Raw genomic sequence first — 18,884 nt, 5'->3', positions numbered from 1 at the left:
TCATGCAATCATGGTTATTTGTCAGATAAGCAAATTTAGACCATGCAACGCTGCTAATAATATAACAAGTCAATATGATGCAATCTTCCAGTTCCACAGAGAGCTGGTTCTTAGGATTTCCAGGATTGCTTTTAACTTAAGCTCGGACAAGCAGAACAGACTAATGGCGATGGTTTCCATTAGTGGCCTCTTCCATGTTCTCATCGTTTTCTTTTTTAATACTAATTAACTGGGAAGTATGTTTGTGACTGCTGTTCCTTTTCAGATTCATCCCCGTGACTGCAGCTCATCCTCATCTCCCCACTCCAGACAGCAGAGGATGGTACATAAATGGAGCTGTGATGAAGACGTTGCTTACTTAGACGAAGTTCAAACAGTTCTTCAAGGCAAGCGATGGACTCGGCCAAAAAATGATTTACATCAAATGATTGCGGTAAGGTTGAATACGAGATTTAATGTGATGAACTTCGACTTCAAGATCGTTAAGGAAAAGTATTATGCTTTTAGAAACCAGTGGAAGACCATGACAATAATTGACCCAAATAGAAAGCTGGTATTTGCCCCACTCCTCATTCTTTCTTTGCCCCACTGCTCAGTTTAGATTGCTGATGAGAATTTTTTTCTTGCATCTCAGGTTACTTCAAAAGGGCGACCTATCAATGGCCATGAAGAAACGATCAAACTCTTGTTCAGTGGTGATGTAGGCACAAGTTCAGGTACACCTGGATCGGGAAAAACCGCTTTTCCAGTGAATGGTGTTGAAGTGACTGTTAGTGGTCCGATGGGTAGTGGCGGTGCGCCAAATAGTATGTTAACTCCAGAGCAAGCAGCTGCAGTTGCGTATTTGTCTGTAGGGAATGGAGAAAAAAATTCCCAGGGCAAAGAGATGTTGATATTTACAGAAATGCTGTGTAACGTTCCATTCCTTCTGCCCACCTTTCATGCTATGTGTGATGACTATGTAATGAGGAGAAACCACCTCATTGATGTGTTTGTAAGCTAATTTGCTCCTTTTTGCTAATTGGCTAATTTGTTCCAATTATTTTGCTAATTTGCTCTATTTTTCTCATCTTTGTAGAAACATGGAGGGACAGGTGTGCCCGACGTACCTGAAGCTGAACTACCTGAAGACTTAAAAAAGAAACCACCTCAAGAGTGACAGACTTCCAGTGATATCTGTGAGTTCCTGCTCTCTCTCTCTCTCTCATTTTGCTGTTTTGGTCGTACTGGTTTTCGTAGCAAATTGGTGATACTATGCCATCCAGCTCTCAGTTAGGGATGACTCACCAGCACACACTATAAGACTGCCCTGCGACTTGATATGATCATTATGCTATTTTGGTTGTGCAGCCGTGATATGAACATTTTGTTTCCCTTGATATGATCATTTTCTCATCTTGACCATTTTCTCATCTTGACCATTTTCTCATCTTTGTAGGAAAGAGGGGGAGCTCAAAGAGGGGTGGAGACGTCTGAGCAATATTGGGAAGTACCTGATCAGTGAGGGTGACCTGCAGTGGGGCAATGATCAGTGCCCAAAACTTAATGTAGTATTCTTAGTTTGCTGAAGTAGAAGTCTAATGAACCAGTACTTTGTAGTACTCATGTTGCATGCTTCTCCTGTCATGTGAACAATTAAACTTGGTCTGTAATTTTGCTTGTCCTGTGGTGACAAGTTGTTGAACTTGGTCAGAATTTCTGAATGTTGAATTTGGTTTCCCTAATTTCTAAATGTTGAATTTGGTTTCCCTATCTCCTAATAAAACCACGGTGCGGCGGGTGTAAAAGACACTTTTATCATGTGAAAGTGTTCTTGGCTGAGTGTGGTTTAGTTTCTGGTGATAAAAATAGTAGTCCGGGAGGTGCTTCTGTTGTATCATGGCTAGTTGGAAGTCACTTTTGTGTACAGCCGGTCTGCACGTAGCTACGCAAACGTGCTTTTTGTGATGTGACATCCCCTTTTATCACATGATAGGTTTACGGGGCGCAGAGCCACGGTTTACGGGCTGGGCAGGGCAGGCTTTACGGGATAATTCACAGTTTACGGGGTGCACATGTCTGGTTTACGGGCACAGAGTGGGTTTACGGGGTGCACTGGGAGGGTTTACGGGCTAAGTCACTAGGTTTACGGGGTTCACATGTCAGCTTTACGGGGTGCACAGGGAGGTTTTACGGGGTTTACATGATAGATTTATGGCGTATCTAGCTGGTTTTACGGGATGGGTCACAGTTTCATAGGGAGGGTACGAGGGCTCGAGGCAAAACTAACAACAGCCTGCTTTATAACCACACGAGTACCTCCACACTCACATGTCATTTTCGCCCATAAGGGACCTTCGCACTCGCCGCCGCACACGAGTAGAAGCAGGCACCTCGACGCCGGCGAATCCCCTCGCGAGGGCTCGAGGCTCGCCCGACGGGAGGATGAGGAGGAGGAGGCAAGAACCTAGAACCCTAGCCCCGGCGCTGGCGGGCCTTGAGGTGAGGCCTCCCCGTCGCCATTTCTCCCTTTCTTCTTGCGGTGCTCGTCTAGTTTCCTGGCGCGTTGTTGGTGCTCTGAGGTGAGGGGTTCCTGCGAGGGCGAGCAGGAGGTCTCCCTGTTCATTTGGGGCGGGTTCTTGCCTTTCGCAGCTTTAGTATTTCACTAGGTAAAGGCGTTACGGTGGATTCCCATAGGGTTTCTAGGGTTTTGGGGTTGTTGGCGTTTCTGGGTTTTTCTGTGCGCGGCGGTTGGCAAGTGGCTGGGATTTTTCGGTCGGTTTGTCGCGCGTCTGATTTTGAACCTGATGGCCATTACAAGATGAAGGAAAGAGTGACACTGGTAACTACAAAAAGCATCTGATATGTGCTGAAGCAACAATTCCATTTAAACATAGTTGCATATGTTAAAGTGAATAAAAGAGTGACACTGGTAACTACAAAAGCATCTGATATGTGCTGAAGCAAAACATAAACATGCTGTTGCCATGTTCCATGATATACAAACTGATAGCCGAATCTGAAAACCTGCATGTCTACTGGAAACTGAAAACTGAAACTTTATTTGCCTAGATGACCTTACCAATGGGACAGCTAAGCAGCCGGTAAGAGTGGCTACCATTCTTGTGTGCTTCTTCTGCCAGTCTTTGATTTTATTCTTGATGTCCAAACAGATCCAATTGGACCAGTTTAAGTTGCGCAACAGGTTTTCTTGGCTGCACATCCACACTGTTCTTGGAACTACATAAGCTGATGTTGTTGGCAATAGAATCTTTGTTACCAACATACAACAGAACAAAAAGACTAGCTTGTCCGTTTTAGCTTGTTCTGTCATTTCTTCATTCTCCTTAATTTTTTTCATGTAGTTGATCAGGGTAGGCACATCAATATTTGTTTGAGTTTTGCCCTCGTTTGTTTGTTTCCTCACTGCAAAACCGTTTTCCTCCAACTCAACGACAAAATCTTTGAACACAGATGTATAGTCTTTCTGTTTCCCAAGTTTGTCTGCGCCAAACGTCCCTTTATTCTTGAAATCAAATGTTTTCTGAACCACATCTGGTGTGATATGATAAATACGTTCTTCTGAAACTTGTGTTGTAAATGATTCACCAGCCGTCTGCACATTGGATTTCAGCATGAGCAACAACAGTCCCTTTCTTGTATGAAGGCTAGTAATCTTCACTTTAAAAAAGGTCTCTAGACCCATTTCCATCAGTTTCTGTTTTGCGGGGTCTGTTAGCTCCTCAACTGCTTTCTTAAGATCGCTAAAATTCATTCTTGTGGTGCCCTCCTAAAAAAATACCAGTAAAAAATATCAAGTGAATCCGGGGTGCACAGATGAAAGATCCCAAACACTTTCCAACCATCAGGTTCAAAATCAGACGCGCGACAAACCGACCGAAAAATCCCAGCCACTTGCCAACCGCCGCGCACGGAAAAACCCAGAAACACCAACAACCCCAAAACCCTAGAAACCCTATGGGAATCCACCGTAACGCCTTTACCTAGTGAAATACTAAAGCTGCGAAAGGCAAGAACCCACCCCAAATGAACAGGGAGACCTCCTGCTCGCCCTCGCAGGAACCCCTCACCTCAGAGCACCAACAACGCGCTAGGAAACTAGACGAGCACCGCAAGAAGAAAGGGGGAAATGGCAACGGGGAGGCCTCACCTCAAGGCCCGCCGGCCCTGGGGCTAGGGTTCTAGGTTCTTGCCTCCTCCTCCTCGTCCTCCCGTCGGGCGGGCCTCGAGCCCAGGCGAGGGGATTCACCGGCGTCGAGGTGCCTGCTTGTACTCGTGTGCGGCGGCGAGTGCGGAGGTCGCTTATGGGCGAAAACGACATGTGAGTGTGGAGGTACTCGTGTGGTTATAAAGCAGGCTGTTGTTAGTTTTGCCTCGAGCCCTCGTACCCTCCCTGTGAAACTGTGACCCACCCCGTAAAACCAGCTAGATACGCCGTAAATCTATCATGTAAACCCCGTAAAACCTCCCTGTGCACCCCGTAAAGCTGACATGTGAACCCCGTAAACCTAGTGACTTAGCCCATAAACCCTCCCTGTGCACCCCGTAAACCCACCATGTGCCCGTAAACCTGACATGTGCACCCCGTAAACTGTGACTTATCCCGTAAAGCCTGCCCTGCCGACCCCGTAAACCGTGGCTCTGCGCCCCGTAAACCTATCATGTGATAAAAGGGGATGTCACATCACAAAAGGCACGTTTGCGTAGCTACGTGTAGACGGGCTGTACACAAAAGTGACTTCCTACTAGCCATGACACAACAGAACAGCACCTCCTGGACTACTATTTTTATCACCAGAAACTAAACCACACTCAGCCAAGAACACTTTTACATGATAAAAGTGTCTTTTCCACCCGCCGCACCGTGGTTTTATCAGGAAATAGGGAAACCAATTCAACATTCAGAAATTAGGGAAACCAAATTCAACATTCAGAAATTCTGACCAAGTTCAACAACTTGTCACCACAGGACAAGCAAAATTACAGACCAAGTTTAATTGTTCACACGACAGGACAAGCATGCAACATGAGTACTACAAAGTACTGGTTCATTAGACTTCTACTTCAGCAAACTAAGAATACTACATTAAGTTTTGGGCACTGATCAATGCCCCATTGCATGTCACCCTCACTGATCAGGTACTTCCCAAGATTGCTCAGACGTCTCCACCCCTCTTTGAGCTCCCCCTCTTTCCTACAAAGATGAGAAAATGGTCAAGATGAGAAAATGGTCAAGATGAGAAAATGATCATATCAAGGGAAACAAAATGTTCATATCACGGCTGCACAACCAAAACAACATAATGATCATATCAAGTCGCAGGGCAGTCTTATAGTGTGTGCTGGTGAGTCATCCCTTACTGAGAGCTGGATGGCATAGTATCACCAATTTGCTACGAAAACCAGTACGACCAAAACAGCAAAATGAGAGAGAGAGAGAGAGCAGGAACTCACAGACATCACTCTGGAAGTCTCCACCCAATGACTATTGCCGAGGACCTGCTGAATCGCTATCCACCCAATGACTTTTAGCGGAAGTTGGAAGGATTCATGAAGCTCAGGCCACCCACCTATGACGAAACTGACCCTGAACCTCTCGCAGCCGATGACTGGCTCAGGGAGATTGAGAAGAAGCTTAACGTGATAAAGTGCACTGATGATGAGGAGCGTGTTACAGTCGCCACCCACCAGCTCACAGGTGCTCCACGCGATTGGTGGGATAGCTACAGTGGCGCACACCAGAACCCTGCCAACATCTCCTGGGAAGACTTTGTGGAAGCTTTCATTGAGCACCACATTCCTGAAGGAGTCTTCGAAGCCAAGACTGAAGAGTTCCGCAACATCAGAATGGGTAAGGACAAGATATGCGAGTACACAACACGCTTCACTAGCTTGCTACGCTATGCACCCCCTGCAGTCAAGAAAGATGAGAAGGAAAAGGTTTACTACTATAGGAAAGGACTGAACTCAAAGATCAAGTTGATCCTTAGTGGTGTCAAGAGTTACACCCTACGTAACTTGATCGACAGATGCATCCAGATCGAGAGAGACCGCATGGAAGCTATCAAGGAGTACAAGGAAAAGAAGCGTAGACTAAAGGAATCATTCCACTGTTCTGATCGCAAGAGGTACCATGAAGATGCACCTTCGACGGACCGCACTGGCTACATCAAGGAGGATGTACTAGATTCGAGTTGGTATGATGGTACCCACACCACTGACTAGTCTCACCCTACTCAGGACCCTTTCACTCGGGATCACCTTGCTCAGGACCGTTCTACACAGAGTCGCCATACTCATACTCGCCCCATATCTAGACATCCTGCATCGAACCACTCTACACCAAGATCTGGCAACCAAAAGGACATTGTGCCAACACCTACAAGCAGTGAGCCTCTCACTTGTTTTGGTTGTGGTAAACCGGGTCACCGAGTCATCAACTGCCCGAGGAACTACAACACTCCACCAGCTGAGATCCAGTTCAAGCCAATTCAAGGTTCAGCCACGAAGATTCGAAGTGCTACACGAGCTGCCCGCTTTCAGCTTAACCACCTAGCAGCACATAGTGCCCCAAAATATGGAGAATGTAATTACCTCATGTTTTATCTAGTACCATTCAAGCTACAATGATGTCTTATCTAGTACCTCAAGTTCATGTATGATCCCCCATATTTGTACCAAAATTTGGTCTACCATAAATACAAGTTTACCCTTTTATCATCAGTTTACCTTTTAATATCAATTGTTCTTTTCGCACTTCGTCCAATAAGCCCTAGAGAAGTAGGTTAGAAGTAGCCTCGCCCTTTTACGACCCGTCTCAATCAATTCCACTTTACCACATCCTGTGGCCCAGATGATCATCTCAGTTTAGAGAATGCCTACCCAGCCAGAAGATAAGGAGGATATCTACGCTTATCAAAGTAGCGCAGCAGAAGTGTGGTTGACCCATAACCCATTAGACCCTGGATCGAAATCAGGAGTCTAAGATACACTCCTAGACTAGAAAGACCCGTTATATTCTACACTAATCTGAGAGAGGAAGCCCTCTGCTCCACGCGTCCCGTAAAAAGCCTGGGAGCCTCAGCCTCAGCGACCCATAGAGGCCTGTAGCCGCCAGCCTCAGCCTGTTGCCTTCTCTAAAAAAAATTATAATATATTTTTTATTACGCCCTATAAAACCTTCCCTGCCGACCCCGTAAACTGTTCCTCTGCGCACCCATAAACCTGAGATGTGCACCCTGTAAACCTGCCCTTGGGCGTGTTTACGGGTCTCACACGATAGGTTTACGGGCACAGGGTGGGTTTACGGGGCGCAGAGGAACGGTTTATGGGGTCGGAGGGCATGTTTTACGGGCTGTCACTTGGTTTTACGGGGTTCACATGAGAGGTTTACGGGGTGCACATGAGAGGTTTACGGGGCGCAGAGGGATGGTTTACGGGGTCAGCAGGGCAGGTTTTACGGGCTTTGTCACTTTGTTTACGGGGTGCACATGTCATGTTTACGGGGCTCGCAGGGCATTGTGGTTCCACAGGCGTTCAGAGCTCCCAGGAACCTGCGGGCAGCCATGGGCACTCATGGTCAGCAATGTCTGTCCTAACGAGAAGTGACATCTTGCCTCTGAATGTTAGTCAGTTAGTAGCAGCTATGACTGCCGATTGATCAGGATTTCAGGAATGACTTTGTTATGATGTAGACATGTAGGCTCAATATGCTATTAGGCATGCTTGTTCCAATTTGTTTAGTTGATTGAATTAGCTGAATGCAACCTCAAAGTGCTGAACCTGTTTGTGTTCTATATATATGCTGTCAGTTGTTTGGGTACGTCTATGAGTCTATCTTATTATTCATAGAGAATGGAATAGTTCTGGCCTCTATGACCGCTCAATCCATCTTAGGGCTCATTCGGTTGCTCTGGATTGAGTCCCTGGAACGATTCCAAAGTGTGGAATAGCATTTGCAATCCAATGCATGGCTCTGTTTTAGTCTTTGTTTTCTCTGTTCACATCTCTGAAACAGGTAGGTAGGTGGTAGTTTGTATGATTGGAACAAAAGTTGTTTAAATAATACATTCAGATTCAGCTAGCTTTGCCTCTAGACAAACAAGCAACTAAACAAAGGATCTTGCTACGTTGAATTGATCACATGCTGATTCTTTTATTGCTACCTTGCCTTACAAACTATGTGCTAACAACCTCAGTATTAACTTGAATTGCTAAAGTTGTAGTAGGAGAAATTTAATTAACCTTAATATACTTGACTAGATAAATTGATGAAAAATATGGCATTGTCCCACTGGCCACAGTCTCCTTCCAAGGTGACTTAGATCAAGATTTAAAATGCTGACCTGTTTATACATCTTTGCCATGATGCTTAATATGTACATGTGTTATTGGTCTATTTTGAGTTAAATGTTTTGCCCCTGGGTGCATCATGTCATGTCATGCATGTCATATTTTTGTGATGCCTTTAGGACAGTGGTTACCCTCCCAGCATAAAATTGCTAGAGAATACCCAAAACCAATTGAGTATTTTAGTTTCCATTGTTAGATATGATAAGATCCTAGTCTCATATGGGCTACCACATCCAACTTCAGTGAGAAGGGAATTCATCATGCAATAAATGTTTTTTTTCTAGAAAAAGAGAAGCCTTCACTTAGGCATAACTGACATATCAAGCTGCCATTGGTCATCCACTTCCTGCCCATATTTTGAAGTTAAAATTACATATATATATAAGTCATCATGCAATCATGGTTATTTGTCAGATAAGCAAATTTAGACCATGCAGCGCTGCTAATAATAACAAGTCAATATGATGCAATCTTCCAGTTCCACAGAGAGCTGGTTCTTAGGATTTCCAGGATTGCTTTTAACTTAAGCTCGGACAAGCAGAACAGACTAATGGCGATGGTTTCCATTACTGGCCTCTTCCATGTTCTCATCGTTTTCTTTTTTAATACTAATTAACTGGGAAGTATGTTTGTGACTGCTGTTCCTTTTCAGATTCATCCCCGTGACTGCAGCTCATCCTCATCTCCCCACTCCAGACAGCAGAGGATGGTACATAAATCGAGCTGTGATGAAGACGTTGCTTACTTAGATGAAGTTCAAACAGTTCTTCAAGGCAAGCGATGGACTCGGCCAAAAAATGATTTACATCAAATGATTGCGGTAAGGTTGAATACGAGATTTAATGTGATGAACTTCGACTTCAAGATTGTTAAGGAAAAGTATTATGATTTTAGAAACCAGTGGAAGACCATGACAATAATTGACCCAAATAGAAAGCTGGTATTTGCCCCACTCCTCATTCTTTCTTTGCCCCACTGCTCAGTTTAGATTGCTGATGCGAATTTTTTTCTTGCATCTCAGGAATCAGGGACAGCCGCATTTCCAGTGAATGGTGTTGAAGTGACTGTTCGTGGTCCGATGGGTAGTGGCGGTGCGCCAAATGGTATGTTAACTCTAGAGCAAGCAGCTGCAGTTGCGTATTTGTCTGCAGGGCGGTGCGCCAAATGGTATGTTAACTCTAGAGCAAGAGCTGTTGATATTTACAGAAATGCTGTGTAACGTTCCATTCCTTCTGCCCACCTTTCATGCTATGTGTGATGACTATGTAATGAGGAGAAACCACCTCATTGATGTGTTTGTAAGCTAATTTGCTCCTTTTTGCTAATTGGCTAATTTGCTCCAATTATTTTGCTAATTTGCTCTATTTTTCTCATCTTTGTAGAAACATGGAGGGACAGGTGTGCCCGACGTACCTGAAGCTGAACTACCTGAAGACTTAAAAAAGAAACCACCTCAAGAGTGACAGACTTCCAGTGATGTCTGTGAGTTCCTGCTCTCTCTCTCTCATTTTGCTGTTTTGGTCGTACTGGTTTTCGTAGCAAATTGGTGATACTATGCCATCCAGCTCTCAGTTAGGGATGACTCACCAGCACACACTATAAGACTGCCCTGCGACTTGATATGATCATTATGCTGTTTTGGTTGTGCAGCCGTGATATGAACATTTTGTTTCCCTTGATATGATCATTTTCTCATCTTGACCATTTTCTCATCTTTGTAGGAAAGAGGGGGAGCTCAAAGAGGGGTGGAGACGTATGAGCAATATTGGGAAGTACCTGATCAGTGAGGGTGACCTGCAGTGGGGCAATGATCAGTGCCCAAAACTTAATGTAGTATTCTTAGTCTGCTGAAGTAGAAGTCTAATGAACCAGTACTTTGTAGTAATCGTGTGGTTATAAAGCAGGTTGTTGTTAGTTTTGCCTCGAGCCCTCGTACCCTCCGTGTGAAACTGTGACCCACCCCGTAAAACCAGCTAGATACTCCGTAAATCTATCATGTAAACCCCGTAAAACCTCCCTGTGCACCCCGTAAAGCTGACATGTGAACCCCGTAAGCCTAGTGACTTAGCCCGTAAACCCTCCCTGTGCACCCCGTAAACCCACCCTGTGCCCGTAAACCTGACATGTGCACCCCGTAAACTGTGACTTATCCCGTAAAGCCTGCCCTGCCGACCCCGTAAACCGTGGCTCTGCGCCCCGTAAACCTATCATGTGATAAAAGGGGATGTCACATCACAAAAAGCACGTTTGCGTAGCTACGTGTAGACTGGCTGTACACAAAAGTGACTTCCTACTAGCCATGATACAATAGAACAGCACCTCCTGGACTACTATTTTTATCACCAGAAACTAAACCACACTCAGCCAAGAACACTTTTACTTGATAAAAGTGTCTTTTCCACCCGCCGCACAGTGGTTTTATCAGGAGATAGGGAAACCAAATTCAACATTCAGAAATTAGGGAAACCAAATTCAACATTCAGAAATTCTGACCAAGTTCAACAACTTGTCACCACAGGACAAGCAAAATTACAGACCAAGTTTAATTGTTCACACGACAGGACAAGCATGCAACATGAGTACTACAAAGTACTGGTTCATTAGACTTCTACTTCAGCAGACTAAGAATACTACATTAAGTCTTGGGCACTGATCATTGCCCCACTGCAGGTCCCCCTCACTGATCAGGTACTTCCCAAGATTGCTCAGACGTCTCCACCCCTCTTTGAGCTCCCCCTCTTTCCTACAAAGATGAGAAAATGGTCAAGATTAGAAAATGGTCAAGATGAGAAAATGATCATATCAAGGGAAACAAAATGTTCATATCACGGCTGCACAACCAAAACAGCATAATGATCATATCAAGTCGCAGGGCAGTCTTATAGTGTGTGCTGGTGAGTCATCCCTAACTGAGAGCTGGATGGCATAGTATCACCAATTTGCTACGAAAACCAGTACGACCAAAACAGCAAAATGAGAGAGAGAGCAGGAACTCACAGACATCACTGGAAGTCTGTCACTCTTGAGGTGGTTTCTTTTTTAAGTCTTCAGGTAGTTCAGCTTCAGGTACGTCGGGCACACCTGTCCCTCCATGTTTCTACAAAGATGAGAAAAATAGAGCAAATTAGCAAAATAATTGGAGCAAATTAGGTTACAAACACATCAATGAGGTGGTTTCTCCTCATTACATAGTCATCACACATAGCATGAAAGGTGGGCAGAAGGAATGGAACGTTACACAACATTTCTGTAAATATCAATAGCTCTTTGCCCTGGAAATTTTTTTCTCCATTCCCTGCAGACAAATACGCAACTGCAGCTGCTTGCTCTGGAGTTAACATAGCATTTGGCGCACCGCCACTACCCATCGGACCACTAACAGTCACTTCAACACCATTCACTGGAAAAGCGGTTGTCCCCGATCCAGGTGTACCTGAACTTGTGCCTACATCACCACTGAACAAGGGTTTGATCGTTTCTTCATGGCCACTGATAGGTCGCCCTTTTGAAGTAACCTGAGATGAAAGAAAAAAAATCTCATCAGCAATCTAAATTGAGGAGTGGGTCAAAGAAAGAATGAGGAGTGGGGCAAATACCAGCTTTCTATTTGGGTCAATTATTGTCATGGTCTTCCACTGGTTTCTAAAAGCATAATACTTTTCCTTAACGATCTTGAAGTCAAAGTTCGTCACATTAAATCTCGTATTCAACCTTACCGCAATCATTTGATGTAAATCATTTTTTGGCCGAGTCCATCGCTTGCCTTGAAGAACTGTTTGAACTTCGTCTAAGTAAGCAACGTCTTCATCACAGCTCCATTTATGTACCATCCTCTGCTGTCTGGAGTGGGGAGATGAGGATGAGCTGCAGTCACGGGGATGAATCTGAAAAGGAACAGCAGTCACAAACATACTTCCCAGTTAATTAGTATTAAAAAAAGAAAACGATGAGAACATGGAAGAGGCCACTAATGGAAACCATCGCCATTAGTCTGTTCTGCTTGTCCGAGCTTAAGTTAAAAGCAATCCACTCACAATGCAATCACAGAGTCAAAGACAATTAATTACATGTTATTTATGGTATTTTGCTGATGTGGTAGCATATTTATTGAACAAAGAGGTAGAAAAAATAAGACTCCAAGTCTTATTTAGAAACTGAAGAAATCGTTTCTCCCCTGAGAAACCACGTCTACGCTCGCAACGAGGCCGGTGGAAACCTTCTCATCATCACTCTCATTGCCGGAGGAGTCGCCACTTGAGCTTTCAATGTCGGTGAGCCAATCACCAACAATGTAAGCCTTGCCATTCTTCTTCTTGTAATGCTCCTTCTTTTTGACACCTTTCTTCTTGTATTGCTTCTTCTCGTTCTTGTCATCATCACTTGAGTCATCTTGCTCTTTGTTCTTCTTCTTGAATTTGTCCTTCTTGGGCTTTGGACATTGGTGAGCAAGATGGCCAAGCTCACCACAATTGTAGCAATCCATCTCGGAGATGGGCTTTCTCTTGCTACTTGTGAAGAACTTCCTCTTCTTGGAGTCAAAGTTGACTCCATTCTTGTTGAGCTTCTTCAACATCTTTGTGGTTCTTCTCACCATGAGGGCAATAGATGCATCATCATCACTTGAAGTTGATGACTCAACTTCAATCTTCTTGGCCTTGCCCTTGTGAGAAGCTTTGAGGGCCAAGTCCTTCTTCTCTTTCTTGGCCGATGAGGAGCCATCTTGGGGATTCATGTGCATGTACATTTCATGAGCATTGATCTTCCCCAATATGGCGGTTGGTGTAGCGGTGGAAAGATCTCCTTGATGAAGCACCGTTACTATGTGCCCATATTTCTCAATGGGAAGCACACATAGTATCTTCCATGCTACATCCGCCGCACTCATTTGAGTGAGCCCAAGTCCATTTAGCTCCTCTACAATGACATTCAAGCGAGAATACATTTCATTAGCATTTTCTTTAGGAAGCATCTCAAATGTATTAAGCTTGTTCATCACTAGGTGATAGCGTTCCTCGCGTTCACTCTTGGATCCCTCATGGAGCGCACAAAGTTCCTTCCAAAGAGCATTGGCGGGTTTGTGGCTCCTAACGCGGTTGAACACCTCTTTGCAAAGGCCTCTAAAGATGTGGTTTTTGGCCTTCGCATTCCACTTCTCGTTTTCTTGCTCTTGTGGAGTAAGAGCGGTGTCTTTTGCCGGAGGGGTAAACCCTTCAGTCGCGGCTTTTAGGCACTTTACATCGCATGCCTCAAGGTATGACTCCATCCGTATTTTCCAATACGGGAAGTCATCCCCATCGAACATGGGTGGCGGTCCATCCCCGTTAGACATCTTTTCTCTAGGCGGTGAAGCCTAAATAATGAGCACTAGGCTCCGATACCAACTGAAAGGATCAAGATGCCCAAGAGTGGGGGTGAATTGGGCTTCTCTAAAAATTTAAGCAACCTATAAGCTCCAATTCAACCCCTTGTGCCTAGTGTGACCTAGAGAGCTACCGGATAAAAGTTTTGCAACCTAGTTCCAATCCTATTCTAGTAAGGCAATTCTAAGAATGTAAAGACACAAAGTAAATGCTAGAATGTAAAGGAGTAGTGGAAGAAAGTGCTCGGCGATGTTTTGCCGAGGTATCGGAGAGTCGCCACTCTCCACAAGTCCTCGTTGGAGCACCCGCGCAAGGGTCTTGCTCCCCCTTGGTCCGCGCAAGGACCAAGTGCTCTCTACGGGCTGATTCTTCGACACTCCGTCGCGGTGAATCGCCCAAAACTGCTCACAAGCTTGACACGAGCCACCCACAAGAACTCCGGGCGGTCTTCGTGCCTCCAATCACCACCGAACCGTCTAGGTGATGGCGGTCACCAAGAGTAACAAGCAAAGAACTCTCACTTGACCCAAACAAGGCTCTAGAGAGTGGTGGATGCACACTTGACTCTTGGAACTCACTAGAGAAGGATTCTCTCAAGAAATCACACAAATCTCAATCCTCTCTAGGCTCTTGCTGCTCTCTTGCTCCACAACAAGTTTCTCTGATGTTCAAATGGGCAAGAGACCTCTCATGGATGAGGTGGAGGAGTATAAATACTATCCATGAAGTCCAAAGGTCAGCCAACCGTTTTCCACTGAAAACGGGGTCACCGGACGCACATTATGTTGCACTGGACGCACTGCACCGAGCGTCCAGTGCTCCATAACGGCTACTTGTACTTGCTTCTGACAGGTCACCGGACGCTATCTCCCAGCGTCCGGTGCACTGTCCGGTGCTCTGGGAAGTTTTACAAGCTCCCTGCGTATGGGACCGGACGCTACCCGGTGCGTCCGGTGCCAGCGTCCGGTGCTTAACCCTAAGCACGACACTATCCCAACGGCTAAGGACCTCACCAGACGCACTCACAGAGCGTCCGGTGCAGCGTCTGGTGCCCCCTTGGGCACCCTAACTTCGTCGAAACGCGATCGCTCCAAAACAAAGTTGGTTCCTCTCGATCTAAGGACTATCTCTGAGCTGCCTAGTGCTAGGTTTACCAAGTGTGCACCACACCTAAACCTAAAGCCTTGCCTAAGTCAAGCTACTAGATCAAAGCCCCTCTTAATAGTACGGTCAAAGGAAAACAAAGTCCTAAACTACTCTAAGTGCCCTTCTTCACCATATGGCACTCAGACCTAGTCTAGTTTTGACGATGTCCATCCATCCTTTGAAAACCGAAACGATTTCCACTATTAAGTAGGCATGTACGTCCCTGTCCATCGAGTACCTATTACCATGACCTTACCTATGACTTTGCCTCTGCAAAACACACGTTAGTCATAGTAATCAACAATGTCATTAATCACCGAAATCACTAGGGGCCTAGATGCTCTTTCACCGACGAACAGAGGGACGAGGCGAGAAGGAAACAAAATGAGTACCAGCGTCGATACCAAGAAAGGAAGAAGGCCGAATCCCAAACCTCTAGCTTGCCTACGTTGGTACAAAACTCTACACTTTCTTTGGACACAGAAAATATCCAACTAGACAAGGAAAATATTGAACCAAATGCATATGGAGATCATAGCCAAGGTGGCATATGCTCAACTGGGGTCAGCGGTAACTATCAAATATAAATAAATTTCATGTGTCGTATCTGATTTTGTTAATAATTTTTTGTGTAACATAACCATATGGGATCCTCACAGGAACTACGATACAAAGTAGTCTGCATCTGAACAGCGGTAACTATTAAAAAAATCATGTGGCATATCTGATTTTTTCCATAATTATAGATCAAACATATCCATTTTGTTCTCCTTGCAGAAACCACGAAACAAAGTACTCTGCATCTGCTACAGGACAGCGGTAACTATGAAATTTTAAATTTTGTGTAATCTGTTCATAATAGCAATTAGCCAAATAATTGATACCCTACACAGATGCTTCTAACACGATGATGGATAGAAGGAACATGCTACAACGAAAAAGAAGAGCTGAGATGACCAGAGAATAGTTAGAAGAGAAAAGAAGGAAGAGTGCTGAGTACCAACGTCAATATCGAGCACGAAAGAAGGCTGAATTGCAAAATACTATGAACACGTCTAATGCCAACGAAGACAATGCTGGAATAATTGTTGACACGTCCTCACCCACGGGTAAGAATGATAACCAATTGCTACATGTTCACAAATCGGTCGTTCGCTCATCGCTTCATGTTCACCAATCGCTTGTTCTATCATTTTGTTTCATGGAATCCGAAGGTGCGAATTTGGGGACTGGACTGTCCACAATTTTGGAAAACGATGAGCCCGAAGATGGCACAGGGTGGCTGCATAGAAATGATACTTTTGTACCACAGCCCAGAGGACCCCGTCCTGCACTTACTGATTCATTGCCTACTTTCAGTGAGCCTGGTGAGCACCACCTCATTTCTATCTATTTATTGGTCAACAGATTAATTAACCATTGTCTACTTTTTTATATTCTTACAGAACATCGTGCTTTGGATACTGAAGATTTGTTTGACCGGGGACTATTTGAACCAGAGAACGAGGATTCGGATGGAGATGAACATGATATGGATGGCAATGACCCTTGTTTAAACAATGAAAACTTATTATACGACGACGACGGAATTCTACAACAACATGGTCAAGGTGGAATATCATATTTCATATTATTATTTCCCATTTTATCTGTAATATCTTAAATTTAAATTAAATGATCAAATCTTTGTCTGCATAGGTTGTCTTTACGAGTCATATCGTGTGGTTCCTGAGGGCTCTGCTAGACATAATAATGTGTGTGATGATGATCCACATGACTTCATCTACCAGAACCTGCCACAGAGACATATATTGAGGCAAGTCCCTAACTGCAGTCATTGCCATGCACTGCGGTTTCAGTATGAGACACTGGGGTTTTGTTGTAGAAAAGGAAAAGTACAGATATGTATACCAGAGGTTCCTGAAGAGCTAAAAAGGTTATTCACAAGTCAGGTGGATGTTGATGCAAAATATTTCCAGAAAAACATACGTTATATCAATTTGCACTTCTCCTTTACAAGTCTAGGGGTTACCATTGATCGTAGATATAGCAGTCCCGCCGCAACGGGGCATTATACATTTCGGATTCATGGCGGGTTGTATCACCGTCTTGGCCACCTTGTGCCAGGTAATGACAACGCTCGCCATCTGCAGCTCTACTTTTATGATACCGAAGATGCTGACTTGACACGTAGGGTAAAAAGGTCCATTGATCTTGATATCAACATCATCCGACAGATCCTTCAGATTTTGCAAGAAAACCCCTATGTTCATACTTTTAGGAGGAATGGTGATTTTCCAAACTTGGAAAACTACCGTGTTGAACTCAATACAAATGTCACTCCCGACCAGAGAAGGTACAATGCTCCAACAACATCCCAAGTTGCGGCTATCTGGATGGACGGGACTGATAATCAGAGATTTTTTGATAGGAGTGTGGTTGTATTTGGAAAGACTGATCGCCGTACACAGTATGTCAAGGCATGGGATGGTTGTTATGATGCATTAGCTTATCCAATACTTAACCCAAAAGGAGAAACAGGATGGAACAAGTATATGCCCTACAGTGATTCTCCAGTCACTCCAACACCTGCTAACATGACGTCTCCAAATGTTGTCAATCCTCAATTGGGAACCCAGTCATCTGCTGCTGCTTATCAAGGTGAAATATGATATTCCATCATGATTTAATAGTGTATTTGATGTTATAGTTTCATATAACTGTATAATGCCCGTGTAGATATTAATAACGATGAAGGCGCAGTTGAGGAAGGCGACAATGACATACAAGAAGGTGAGTTGCTAGGCGCAGCTGCCGACGGCTCACAAAGATTTGTAACTGCGAGGGAATATTACTGCTACAAGATGCAAATTAGACGTGGAATTTTCAACATCCTGTTATTCAGAGGACGTCTTTTCCAGCAGTGGGCCGTGGATATGTATGTAAAGATTGAGTCAATGAGGTTAAATTGGTACTCAAATCCAGAAAATCAAAAGCTGATACGAGCCGAGCTATATCAGGTAAGCAGTCACCTTCTGCTCTTCTCTAACTTCCTTCTTACTACCTTTCAAGAATGTTTCATTGATCTGACACATGCTTTAACGTATTATATCTACGAACGAAGACGCCAAGGTTATAGAATACAAGGAAACAATAAAAGATGAAAAACATGTGCTTGTCAGAATCGATGATTGTTATGGAGAACGACGAGACATGGATTGCCTTTTTAAAGATGGTGAGCACGTCAATGGTTCAGTAAGTATATTCAACACGACTTCTGTATTAACGCTTTTCCGTATGAAATACTTGTCAATAATTTAATGGTAACTTAATAACTTCCAGGTCATAAGTCTATATATCCAGTTAATGCGGCATGAAGAACATGGCAATCAAAGAGAAGGTGGAAAAGTATATTTAGAGAACACATGGTGGTCTCAAGTTCTAAAAGCACATGGAGAGGAAGAACCAGAAAAGTTGGGGTATAATAGAGAAGACACGGTTCAATCAAGGGTAAATGAATATTTGAAAGCTGATATGGTAAGTTTGACCAAAACATTGTTATTATGATAAATCTGTACTATAATTAAAATATCAAAATATAGTGTACTTAATATATACTATATTTGTCTGTAGGTCTTCCTACCAATAAATATTACACTGTGTCATTGGTACCTGGCTGTAGTAATACCTTCAAAAGGTGAGATACAAATATTGGACTCTTTTGGAGAAAATATGAGCAGTTGCCAACATCTCCGATACACGGTAAAACCTAAAATTTGTGTTCACATACTTCTTTAAATATATCATTGTAGTGAAATATTCATAGTTAACCTTGGTGTCTTGATTTTAACAGCTAATAGGTATGGAGAAACTAATGAAACATATAGTAGACAAAAAAACAACTAGACACAAGTAAATGGCCAAAGGGTATTGAAGTGTCTTCCTGGGAACTTCAACATATTATCACCAACAAAATGCAAGAGGATGGGTAATGTAACTTCCCATATTGTGTACTTGTAATTGTCT

The 18,884-nt window shown here is 43.9% G+C and overlaps 1 long non-coding RNA gene across 1 annotated transcript; it reads left to right on the top strand.

Moving 5' to 3' along the window:
- On the top strand, window positions 272-1,720 carry LOC110437667. The gene is made up of 4 exons (XR_002455576.1): window positions 272-553; window positions 635-716; window positions 1,079-1,178; window positions 1,439-1,720. It is a non-coding gene; the product is annotated as an uncharacterized LOC110437667 (long non-coding RNA).

This window comes from Sorghum bicolor, chromosome 8, assembly GCF_000003195.3.
Source record: "Sorghum bicolor cultivar BTx623 chromosome 8, Sorghum_bicolor_NCBIv3, whole genome shotgun sequence".
Taxonomy (NCBI): Eukaryota; Viridiplantae; Streptophyta; class Magnoliopsida; order Poales; family Poaceae; genus Sorghum; species Sorghum bicolor.
The sequence above is the reverse complement of the archived record's forward strand: the minus strand, read 5'-3'. Positions and strand labels throughout refer to the sequence as shown.